Source organism: Telopea speciosissima, chromosome 5 (assembly GCF_018873765.1).
Source record: "Telopea speciosissima isolate NSW1024214 ecotype Mountain lineage chromosome 5, Tspe_v1, whole genome shotgun sequence".
Classification (NCBI taxonomy): domain Eukaryota; kingdom Viridiplantae; phylum Streptophyta; class Magnoliopsida; order Proteales; family Proteaceae; genus Telopea; species Telopea speciosissima.
In genome coordinates, this window is record NC_057920.1 from 55,772,699 (window position 1) to 55,784,564 (window position 11,866).

The 11,866-nt window shown below is 36.9% G+C and overlaps 1 protein-coding gene across 1 annotated transcript in view; it reads left to right on the forward strand.

Annotated features, from left to right (window-relative positions):
* Positions 1–2,503, forward strand: part of LOC122661624 (nuclear cap-binding protein subunit 1) — a 113,918-nt gene extending 111,415 nt beyond the window's left edge. The window contains exon 21 of the mRNA XM_043857083.1: positions 2,368–2,503. The gene's annotated coding sequence lies outside the window, so the exon portion shown is untranslated. The remainder of the gene's footprint in view (positions 1–2,367) is intronic.
* Positions 2,504–11,866: the final 9,363 nt, after the last annotated feature.

Here is an 11,866-nt window from a genome sequence, read left to right on the forward strand (position 1 = left end):
GATCAAATCTCACTTAAGATGATCCAAATCTACCTACTTATGTAATGCTTTCGATTCAATATTATTAATTTCCCAATAATTTGTACAAATTCGAAGGATTGGGGACAATTGAACATTTCACAAAACATTCAATAAGATCAAAAACTATCTTTTTTTTATGAAAAAAAAACTTCGATTAAAATATAAAATTAAAATTATTCGTCATACAGTTTGATGAGACCTGAAGTGTTCTACCATTTGCCTTTTGACATTCAGATGTTACAGGTCTGTAAATTTAACTAAACAACCCAGAATTATCATTCAGCCAGCTCATAACCTGGCTAAACATGCTATTAGCAACAAAACCCAGGAACTGCTTTATAGTATTTTTAAAGTTTCTTAAAATTAGTGAAAAAAAATTCAAAAAATTCTTGAAATCATGGGTGTCGTAGATCCAAACAAGACAAAACATATATATATATATATATATAAAAGGATATTGCATTTAATGCAGGGAAATTAAAATATTTCAAATGTTCACTTTTTCGATTTTTAGAAAAAAAAAATGAAAATAGATGGACAAATCTATGGTTTTTTCAATAATGAATGCATAGAATTAAGTTGGTTTTCAGCTTAGATGTGATACTTGGCAAAAACAAGCAAGAAAAACAAAGATTCAAGGAAAAGAAGATCAATTTTTTTTTAAAATATACTACAACTCATGGCCTAGATGTTGATTCTCTACTTTGATCACTTTTGATACAAATCTTTTGCTTGTTTGATCACCTGGCCTAGGTTGTTTTTTAGTGTAGATGGGATCTCCAGGGTTCTAAACCCTTATTGGATCGCTTGTGGGCCCACAAATACAAATAACTCAATTGTAAAGGAATAATGGTAATTTTGTAAATATTGCGAACAATTTAGGAACCCTTTTAAGAGATGAACAGAATTTTGGGGGATGGAAGAGTATTTACTTTTTTTAAAAAGGGGCAAAGTTGGAGTTTCAGAAGATTAGGGACAGAACAAAACTCAGAAACAAGGGCTGGAAAGTAAATAGAGAACTATGTCCTTACTTGCAAATAAGAAAAATTGCATCTTCTTTTTCATTCGATTAATCAGACTGTACTCACGACAACCAGGCTCAATTGCGAATGCAAGAACTCTCTCATATGGAGTTCGATCAACTTGAAATTTTGGATGAAAGATCAACCCATATCCTTCTTGACTGCAAACAACACAGCCCAAGAAACAAAAACCAAATAGCAGTCTGTCTTGCTATGCAACTGATTTTGGCATACTAGTGAAACCAACAGCAGATTCTGATTTCAGTCTCCTAGATCCTTTTGTATATCAGTCAAAAATGAAGGTGGGTAAGTCGCCTTAGAGTGTAGAACCTTCGCTCCTAATTTCAGATTGAAGAGTTAAAGGTTGGTTGGAATCAATTCGGATTTGATTAGTTTTAGGTAGCACTGGAAAACAGGGTATGGCTGGGAAAAACTTTAGGAACTCATTGGTTATGGCAGACTGTGGGAGAAGGAAGAAGAAATCGAAGAAGGTGAAATAAAAGAGAAAAGATTAGACGATTAAAAGAAGAGTTACAGAAAGATGAAGTTCAGAATCGTAGAAGAGAGGAACCTCACTCTACGGCAAGTAACTCAATATAATTGTATTCCAAAAAACTCTCTTCTCCATCATGGGTTACATGCCCTTTTATAGAGAATTTGATTCTTCTGTTTGGCCCACATGACTAAACTCTAAAGTCCTAATCCTATCTTGAAACTGAAATCATAACTTGACCCTTTATCTAATCTAAACAGAAAACATTCTCAAATAAACTTAGACTCTTAACCTTGGAAGATTCTAATAACATGAATAATAAAAAATAAAAAAAATTACAAAAAAGGTTTAAGTCCTAACTCCTACACATAACTGCATCAAGTTCTCTTTAAGAAACTGAAATTTATGGGTTTGGCAGCATGTATCGACTGTATCAGTTTATTGATACCATGCCAATCTTTATTGGTTCAATATGGTCAATAATACCTAAATAAATATTTTTTATGCATCCATTCTGTATCGTATCGGTGAGGGCCAAAACAGATGTGCATTGGACTGATGCTATTGATACATATCGATACTTGAAACCTTGGCTAGGTGCCTGTCTAGAGCATCCAATGGATGTGTCACACAGGTTGTTTTGATACTTGAAACCTTGGCTAGGGAATCCTGTCTAGACCATCCAATGGATAGGACGTTTCGATACTTGAAACCTTGGCTAGGGGATCCTGTCTAGACTTTCCAATGGATGTGTCCCATTTCTCTGCACATAACCTGTTATGTTTAAATCCTATAAGCAACTGATCAGTGCTTTGCCCTATGTGATCTAGCAGTGTGCCAGTGTGTGTCAAGGAAAGAGCTTGATCAAGTTGATTCTTCAAGAAAACCTATAAACACATCGAAAGAAATGTTAAATGTACTCTCCGCAGCAGCAGCAACAAGATGGACATGGTTTTTTGGAGTTCGAGGATGAATTCGAAGTCCTAAATGGCATGCTGAACATGTGGATAAGCTAACCTTGTGGACAATGCATTTCTCCCCCCACTGTGGCTTATAAAAATTTATTACCTGGGGATGGGAATATAATTAGTCTAGATTGTTGGTTCAGGTCATTGCAACTCAATTCTTATTATGATGTACCTTAAAGAAAAATGAAACCCTTGTATTCTTGTTTTACTCATGGATGCGATTCATATTCTCAGAAAACTCATTTGAAAGTTAAGAGTTTAAAAGTAGGGTGGCAGGGCCTCTTTCAACCCTGGCGTTTCAAAGCCCCACAAAGTTGGATTTAATTAGATAACATCTACTTTCAAATTCTAACTACACAAACGCAATACAATCATGATGAGTATGCAAAATATTGTTTGGCCGCCTGCTAAAGAAGCCTTCTGTTTAGTTCCCACCTAGTTTTTGCCACCTGGAATGATTACTTGGCAATTCCTGCTACCCGTCTTGACCATTTTTCTCTCTATTTTTTTTCGTTCTAAATTTTCTATACAGGTCCAGCAATTCTCATCACTGGATGGGAATTTCTAGTTAGAGGACAGGTTTTCTTTCTTGACAGCCAGCCAGGTCTGTCAGGTGGTAGGGCGATGTTGCAATCCCAACCTTTGCAATTGCAGAGCATCAAACCCACCAGGGTTCAGACTGATAAATTAGGAGGGAATCCATTCCTTAACGCCACCTCCTACCAAACCTTATCATCTCTTTTATCATCTTTCTCCCTAGAAGCAATTTCCCTTCATGGCTCCCCCTTTACCTGGTCCAACAAATAAAAACCATCAAAATTGATCAAAGAAAGTCTTGATCGAGCCATAACCTTACAACCATGGCATATCACTTTACCCAAGGCCACCTTCTCTAAACTACTCTCTCTGGGATCAGACCACAATCCTATATCTACCTTATAATTGACCCATGTAGGCGAACCTTTAAAAAAATGATCCATTTCCAATTTGCATGGACTCATCACCCTAATTTTAACTCTTTTTGTTATTCCAAATGGTCCAGTCTTGAGTCTGAGAATTTTCACAACAAATTACTTTCTTTTAGTAGAATTCTTGCCCAATGGAAATATCAGTTTTTGGGAAGGTGGAGAAACTTAGAGAAAATTATTTTTGTCTCTTTGGCACCCTGGAAGATTCCCCCGACCCCTCTCATAAATCTGTAGAACTCTCATTCATCAAAAAAAAATCTGTAGAATTCTCTCATACTGCTTTCAAGCGAAAATGGATCTTCAAGGCTGAGGAAGCCTTCAGGCTTCAAATATCAAGACAGACATATATCAGGGATGTTGATAGGAATACAAAATACTATCACTCTGTGGCAGAGACTAACCTAAAGAAAAGATCTATTATTTTCTTGGTTGATCATTTGGGGAATAAAATCTCTGACCCTCCCAGAATGGCCAATTTATTCTCAGATCATATGGCCCAAATGTTCAAAACTTCCCACCCTTTGGATTCAAGTTTGATTGAATGTATTTTTAATAAATGTTTGGATACTCACACGGCTTCTTTCCTGTCTTCCTTAGTATCTGAGGAGGATATTAAATGTGCAACCTTCTCTATTGGAGCATTCAAAGCTCTAGGATTTGATGGATTCCAAGCCTGTTTTTACCACAAATATTGGGATGTGCTTTCTGTTGATATTGTGAAAATGGTTACACAATTTTTTAATTCCTCTGAGCTGCCTAGTGGCTGTAATGATACTTTACTTTGCATGATTCTCAAAAACTTGAATGCCACATCGACTTCTGATTTTAGGCTAATAAGCTTATGCAATGTATCCTACAAAATCATTGCTAAACTCTTGGCAAAACAGACTTAAGAGTATCTTACCCTCTATCATTTCTCCATGCCAAGCTGCCTTTTTAACAGGTCACCAAATTTCTAACAACATCATCAGTGCCCAAGAGATATTCCACTACCTTAATATGAAGAAAGGCAAAACCACATAACTAGGTATGTGGCTATTAAGATTGACATGGCCAAGGCATATGACAGAGTGGAATGGTCCTTGATCTGTAATTTGTTTAAATACTTGGGATTCTCAATCAACTAGATCTCCATGATCCAAATCCTTGTTACCACTTCCTCTTTCTCTTTCAAAATTGACGGTAGCCCCTTTAGATACATGATCCCAGAAAGATGTCTCTACCAAGGACGCCCTTTAAGTCCTTACCTATTTCTCCTTGCGATGGAAGTCTTATCTAGCCTTACAAAAACCTATTGAGAATTAGGTTCTTTTAAAGGGATTAAGGTTGCTAAGGAGGCACTAGAGATAACACATTTTCTTTTTGCAGACGATACCTTTGTCTTATGTAGGGCCACTGATGAAGATGTTCTTCTATCAAGTCTATTTTAAATCTGTTTTCTGACATAATCGGTCAAGAAATCAATTTCTCCAGAAGTGAAATTTATTTCAGTAAAAATGTCCCCATCCCCCCCAAAAAAGAAATGTTGTTCATTTTTAAACTTCTTAGAAATGTCTTTGGATTCAATTTATCTTGGAACAAGACTGTGTCCTTTTTGTTTTAAAATCAAGGACTTGGAGTTCATCACTAAGAAGGTACAGTCTAAACTCACCACTTGAAAATCTGGTTTCTTTCTTATGCTGGTAGGAAGGTTATGATACAATATGTGCTTGCTTCAATACCTTCATATCTAATGTCTTGATTTTTATTTCCAAAGAAGATATGCAAGTCTCTTGATTCAATTTGTCTTCAATTTTGGAATGGTACATCTAACAATAATATGAAGTTGCATTCAATTAAAGCCCATTGCTACTAGGAAGTCTAACGCACTTGGTAGCTTGTGGTGCGTTAAAACTCATTGCTACCAAGAGGTCTTGGGTTCAAGCGTCCTGGTAGGGGAAGTGCCTAACGCACTTGGTAACTTGTGGTGCATTAAAGCCCATTTCTACCAGGAGGTCTTGGGTTCAAGCCTCCTGGTTCACATCTTCCCTCCCCCTTATCTATCAAAAAGAAAAAAAGAAGCTACATCTAATAGGATGGCATAAAATCTGTTCCTCAACTCCTTTTGGAGGATTAGGCCTGAGAAAATCATTAATTCATAATCAGGCTTTATTTTGAAATTAGGTTGGAGGTTACTTAATGATAATTGCTCTACATGTGCAATAATCCTTAAAGCCATATATTTTCCCAGGACATCTATATTTGATCCTAAGACTCTCAAGAAAAAGGGCTCTTGGACTTGGAATAGTTTATGCTCCATGATTTGCACCCAAAAATCTATTATCCGGAGGAGAATTGGGAATGGTCTCAATACTAATTGCTGGTTTGATCCTTGGATACCATGTATACCTAGAAAATCTTTACCATCTAATTTGCATATTGTTTCCTCCAGTCCTTCTATTGGACAGTTTATTTAATCCAATTACTGGAACTTAGATTTACTCTCACTTTCTTTTCCAACAGTGTTTATTAATGAAATTTTAAAGATTCCAATTTTTGATTGTGATGATCAATGGAGATGTTCACTTTCTAGTATTGGAAGATTTTCAACACAACAGGCTGCAAAGTTCCTTTCGAATAAGCATTACAGCCTCATCCTAGCTAAATGGTGGCCTTTTTTTCTAGAAACTTAAATTACATCCGAAATTTAAAATGTTCTTTTGGTGTGTCTTTGATGCAGGACTGCTTGTCAAAGCAGAGATCTCGAAATGGATGACAATTGATTCAACATGTGTTTTATGTGGTTCTTGTGATGAGTCCATGTGGCACATTTTCCTATCATGTGACTGGACTAAGCGTGTTTGGGAATCTGGCCCTCTTGGATTGAGAACAGAGTTTCTCTCCTACCCTTCTCTAGCACAACTGTGTGTCTCTCTTTTCCTTTCTAGAGCGTTGGATAAACAATCTTCTCAATGGCTTTTTCAATCTTTATTGTTACTTGTTAATATATTTGGGTTGTTTGGAACAATGTGGTGGTGCATGGATCGGCTAGAACTTGTCCACATTTTATTTTACGGACTGTAATTAAATGGCTTGGTGACTAACATTCATCCCCTTCCCTACTACCTAATTCCCCCCTTGATAACTCAACTTTTGCTATTGAATGTAATATTTCCCAGTATGCTTCTAACATTAATATTCACTGCCCTATTTTAATTTGCGCAGACATTTCTAACCCACAACTAAGCCTAATGGGTTGGGCTTTTTGCCTTTTGATAGATGGCCAGCATGTTCTAACATCTGCAGGTTCACATTCTCACACTGATCAGATGGAAGCTGAGCTTTTGAAAGCAGCCAAGAACAAAGGAGTTCTACCAACCGAAGTGCACCAGCAAAGACTTGCATACCTACTTCAACTCCTCTCATAATGTCAATATTCCTTGGAATCTTCTACCTATCTACCTTGAATTAGTGGACTCAACTTCTAATTTCTCTTTAACCTATTTTAAGTTATGTCAGGATGATTAAATAGTTCAACTGTTAGGACATCTTGCCCTTAAAACTTTTGAGGACCTTCTCCTCTGATATACATACTTCTTCTCTTTAATTAATAGAATTGTTTTCTTTCATAAAAAACAAAATATTTCATAACCTCAAAATTGAAATTGAACCAAATCGTTTCGATTTTATTCAGTTTATGTATTCAATTTCATATAGTTCGTACACAGTCTAGTTAATTCGGTTCAAATGGAAATAACCTACCGAAACAAATAAAGTTTTGGAAAGGAAATTATAACCTTGTGAAAATAGAGTCCCATGATATCAAATCTGATACCTTTCAACTTTTTTTGCACAACTTAACAAAGAAATTCTTATTAGATAATATCACACAGCCCAAGAAAGACATAATTATAGATTTGTAGGGTTTAATATGGTCTAGGTTTGATGTGGATTATATGATTTGACTTAAACCAACAATTTATGGCTTTTAGTCTAAAATCGAACGGAAGGAAATGAACTTTCATTCTTCAAAATCAAAACGAACCAAATTTTTTCGATTTGATTTGATTCTAGATGTTAGATTTCCATTTCAGTTTATTGACACCCTTATGCCTAGGGGTGCAAGTTTGGTCCTATCGGCCCAAGCCCGCCTCAACCCACCTTGAACCTGAACAAGGTCTGGGCTGAGATACCTTGGTCTTGAGGACGAGTCAGGGCTGGAATTTCTAGCCCTGAGTCAAGGTCGGACCAAGCTAGGGTGAGGCCTTGGGTTGAGCCTGGTCCTACCCAGCCCGACCCTGTCTTTTACTTCTTTTTCTTCCTCCTCTTCCTCTTGATCTTTCTTCTTCTACTTCTTCTTCTTCTCCCCGAGTTGGCTTGACCCCTACATCTCCCTTCCCCTTGATCAGGGCCAATCAGGGTTAGTCAGACCCGGCCTTGAGGGCGAGTCAGGGTTGGATTTTTCAGGCCTTGAGTAAAGGTTGAGCTAGGTTTAGGCCCAACTAAGGGGACTCAAGGTTGGGCTGGGATTTTAAAGAGTCTGATCCAATCCGACCCTGTTGCAACTCTACTTACACCGAACAAGTGCCATCAAGATTGAGTATTGTGTTGCGATCTTATGGAATGATTTTGTGGCTCTCCACTGGCAACATGGTCGAGACAGTCAGGGAAAATGGAAATCATCTAGTTTGTTACTACAACTTGTTAGGAAGGTTTTTTATCGATTACCCATTGATGTTGGCTGAAATAGTGCACAGGAAACTTTTCTAAGCTGTTGCTACAACTCTGCCAACCGATAAGTAGAAACATAGCCGAAAAAATAAAAAGGGGGGATCTGGGGAAAGCTAAGAATCGTGACATCTATGACAACAAATTTGTTGATTATGGAGGCTTGCTTTTGCCTACACAACAATTGAGTTTGTTTACTTAAACGATGGGTACTCTTATCACCAATGCTACCAAACAATGTTTTAAGTATTTGTTTCCCACTTTTTTCGATCTCAAGACCGTTGTTGATGCTTGAGTGAAGCAAAGGTTCTGCTTCAACTTCGTCTCAGGCAATGATGGGTTGCACGGATTCCTGCTTTGGTTGCTCCAAGGACTTTTGAAATACAAAGCTAAACCGTAATGCTTGAAGAATGGATGATGGAAATCAAATAAAGAACTTCAAAAGACAAAAATTCAATAAAACGCAATACTAGTACATTAAATAACGTATCATTATTGATTGAAGACAAAGTGAGATTTGAATAAAGAAATTCAATTGAAAAATCTTTGTTACAAATTTGAAGAAAAGATAAGTATTCCCTAGAATTCAATGCTAGTACATTGAAGAACATACCATTGATTGAAGACAAAATAAGAGTTGGCTTAGAAAGTTACTGCTACACTATGAAGAAAAGACAAAAATAAACTAAACTAGAAAAATTGTACAGATAAATTGAAAATCAATGTTGTCATGTGTCAATCCCCTTCTCTCCTCTCTGAGGTTTTTTTTTTTTTTTTTTTTTTTTTTTTTTTTTTTTTTTTTTTTAATATTTGCTAGAATTGTGCATTTTCTTGGGACCATTTAGTCTAGAAAGTTATGGAAATTGCGTTGACCCACTTGCCGTTTAGTGGCCTATCTTTCCATGCCTTCAATAATGGCGTCAGTTGTTCAAACCCCACTTCTTTATAGTTATAACCGTTCTTGACCTACCAAATATTCTTCCTTGTAGAATTTGAATTGGTCTAAACCACTATTTAACATAAAGCCTGGTCAAACATACATCGGTTATTTTGACCGATTATTTAGTAAAAATAGGGTGCAAACAGTATCCTATCGTATTCGTCGATGTTAATCAATAAATATCGTATCTTTAAGAGAAAATTACTTCGACACCCCTTATACTATGGCCATTTTGCTTATGATTATCAACGTTTGAAACAATTACTTGACACCCTCTGAAACCTGACGATGTTAGTTTGTTGTTAGTGTTTAAATAGAAATGTCCATTTTACCCTTATGAGTTATTTAACTTAAACTTATGAAATTAAATGACCAACTTACCCTCTTTCTTCTTCTCTTTCTTCTCCTTCTTTCTTCTTTAACTTTTTCTTCTTCTTCTTCCTACAATTGCAATTCAGCTGCGAAGGGAGGACCAAACCTCACCACCGTCACCATCAACGCATGATGGGTACATCGGGAGGGATTCTTGGTTTCTCGCCCTCTCCGTTCTTCTTCTTCTTCTTCTCTTTTGTTTTTTTTTTTCAATCAGTGGAATCAATGGGTCGGTTCGGTCCGGTTTCAGTTCGGATTTTTCGATTTCGGTGTGGCTTTTAGAGAAACCGAGACCAATCCAATAAGAACTTTTAGGTTTCGGTTTCGGTGTGGTTTGGTTTTGGATCGTTTCGGTTTATGATAACGGGTTGATATAGGTTCGGATTCGGTTCGGTACCGAGTTTTTTTTTAACAAGTTGGGTTTGTTTTGTGCCTATTTTCTTCTCTTTCTCTTTTCAACTACATAAAATATTTCATTAGCCTCATACTTAAAAAGGAGATCAATGGAACAAGCATTGTTACAAATCAATTTTCCTATTTTCATAACCTCATACTCATTGATTTGTAACAATTTATCTTACAACCATAAATTTGCTCACTAATATTGAAATCAATTCAATGATTCATAACCTTATACTCATTATTTTCTTATCGGTTTCATTCGGTTCGGTTTTTGGTTTGTTATCGGTCGGTCCGGTTTTCAACCGGTCCTGTCATACCCCAATCCAAAACCAATCCAATAAGGATCGGTTCGGTTTGATCTTGGGTTTTGTCGGTCGGTCTTAACGGTTCGGGCTAGGTTTTGAAACCCTTAGGTGGAAACCTAGACGGAGTAGGGGTGGAGTAATAATCTCAGTTCATCTCACAACCACGTATGCATCAATAATCTTAGTCCATTTGTAGAGGTCAAAATTTTCAATCGGTGGAAACCAACAATCCATTTGTAAAGGTCAATCGATGTACACCATTTGCAACTATTGTGACAAATTCTGACTCGAGACCTGGTCCGCCTGGTCGGGTCGTACTGGGTCGTCCTGCACAGGCAAACCACAAGAAAGACAAAGAAGTGTTGGCCTGAGCTGGTTAGTGCACTTCAATGCCTAAGTCAGAACTTGCAACAGATAAAAATCTCAAGCTAAAGAGCTTAAGCTAGAAGAAGTGAAGTGCCCATACCTTGGGTGGGCACGGCTATTTATAGCTTCGAGTCACTATGTTGTACCCAAACTTTACCTATTTATGGATGATAATCTCGGGTCCAGGTCGTCCTTGGTGGCATGTTCCCTGGCCAACACGTGTGTGACCTAGAGTCATGTAAGAAGCGTGATTAGGGTCATGCGGGAATGCATGTCTTCAACCTGGCCGGAGGGTTGAGTTAACCACCAACCTTGGTTAGTTGGGGTTTTCCCGAGGTCAATATCCCGACCCAAGCTTTTATGAGCCGAGCCGAAGCTGACCTGCTTGTCCATGTGTCACGTGGGGATTGGTTCTGGTAAATTATGACCTATCAGCAGCAATAATCTCAGAATGGACAAAATCAAACTACCATACTATCTTCAGCCTGTGATACCAAATACTTCAAGTTCAAATAATCCACTTATGTTGTTGGTAATGGGGAACTAATCTAGAAGCATCCCACTTGAATGATAATGAAATAATATTCTTCAAAATCAGAACCATGAGGGCAGCGAAAATACTTAATCGAAAATCAAGTTTTTATCTCTGAACAGAGGAACAGGTTGCGAGATCTCAAACTAAATTTTTTTTTTGGTACTATAATCGGCCATGAAAGAGATTTATTAGGGTTTAAATCTGAAATCGATTAAGGGTTTTGGGTTATTTTGATTTGAAATTTGTTTAAGAAAAGAGATTGTTTTCTGATATCGAATAGGATTTGAATCTGAAATTGGGTTGTAAGAAAGAGGAAGAGGGTAAAAGGGTCACTTCACTACCCTTTAAAGGTAGTTTAGGCACAAAAAATTTAACCAATGACATCATCACTCAACTAACAGACAGGACTTACTTGAAAGAAATGGTAAACTGTAGGAGGTGTTCAAGTAATTGATTCAAACGTTGGGGAGACTAAGTGATTAGGCCACAGTACAGGGGGTGTCCAATTAATTTTCTCTATCTTTAAATATCAACATGCCGATACGATATCTAAAAAAATTGTAGCATTAATACATGTAAAAAACCTCATCCTTTTCATATACTAGATGGAATGTCTCATTGTACATTGTTATCCTTTTTATACGTGTTTATGCTTCAAAATTGTATCTTGCATATATTCTTAGCATTTCCATATGTCATTCTATCTTTTACATATCTTGCGCCTCTCTGATACAATATGATACATCTATTAAAATCAGTTTTTTGTT